General features: G+C 42.0%; 1 non-coding gene across 1 annotated transcript; it reads right to left on the bottom strand.

The window, feature by feature from the left end:
• Window positions 1-611: 611 nt before the first annotated feature.
• LOC130964619 (small nucleolar RNA R71) lies at window positions 612-719 on the bottom strand. Its single transcript, XR_009080707.1, has one exon. It is a non-coding gene; the product is annotated as a small nucleolar RNA R71 (small nucleolar RNA).
• Window positions 720-1057: the final 338 nt, after the last annotated feature.

Raw genomic sequence — 1057 nt, forward strand, 5'->3', positions numbered from 1 at the left:
GACACCTCAAGGAATCTCTATACTGTGACATAGAGGATTCCATATTTTCTTGTTCTCTTCTCTTTCATATGAGCAGGAACAAAGACAAAGGCATTCTTGTTGAAGCTGACCCTGAACCTGAAAGGACCTTGAAGCGAAAGCTAAGAGAAGCTAAGGCACAACTCTCTGTTGAAGACCTGACCGAATTCTTCAAAGAAGAAGAACCCATGGCAGCCGAAAACAACAACAATGCCAACAATGCAAGGAAGGTGCTGGGTGACTTTACTGCACCTACTCCCGACTTCTATGGGAGAAGCATCTCTATCCCTGCCATTGGAGCAAACAACTTTGAGCTTAAGCCTCAATTAGTTTCTTTAATGCAACAGAATTGCAAGTTCCATGGACTTCCATTGGAAGATCCTCATCAGTTTTTAGCTGAATTCTTGCAAATCTGTGACACTGTCAAGACTAATGGGGTTGACCCTGAGGTCTACAGACTAATGCTATTCCCTTTTGCTGTAAGAGACAGAGCTAGGACATGGTTGGACTCTCAACCTAAAGAAAGCCTGGACTCTTGGGAAAAGCTAGTCAATGCCTTCTTGGCAAAGTTCTTTCCACCTCAAAAATTGAGTAAGCTTAGAGTGGAAGTCCAAACCTTCAGACAGAAGGATGGAGAATCCCTCTATGAAGCTTGGGAAAGATACAAACAATTAATCAGAAAGTGTCCCTCAGACATGCTTTCTGAATGGAGCATCATAGGTATTTTCTATGATGGTCTCTCTGAACTATCCAAGATGTCTTTGGATAGCTCTGCTGGAGGATCTCTTCATCTGATGAAGACGCCTACAGAGGCTCAAGAGCTAATCGAAATGGTTGCAAATAACCAATTCATGTACACTTCTGAAAGGAATCCTGTGAACAATGGGACTAGTCAGAAGAAAGGAGTTCTTGAGATTGACACTCTGAATGCCATATTGGCTCAGAATAAAATATTGACTCAACAAGTCAATTTGATTTCTCAAAGTCTGTCTGGAATGCAAAATGCACCAAGCAGTACTAAGGATGCTTCATCTGAAGA

Source organism: Arachis stenosperma, chromosome 2, assembly GCF_014773155.1.
Source record: "Arachis stenosperma cultivar V10309 chromosome 2, arast.V10309.gnm1.PFL2, whole genome shotgun sequence".
Lineage (NCBI taxonomy): Eukaryota > Viridiplantae > Streptophyta > Magnoliopsida > Fabales > Fabaceae > Arachis > Arachis stenosperma.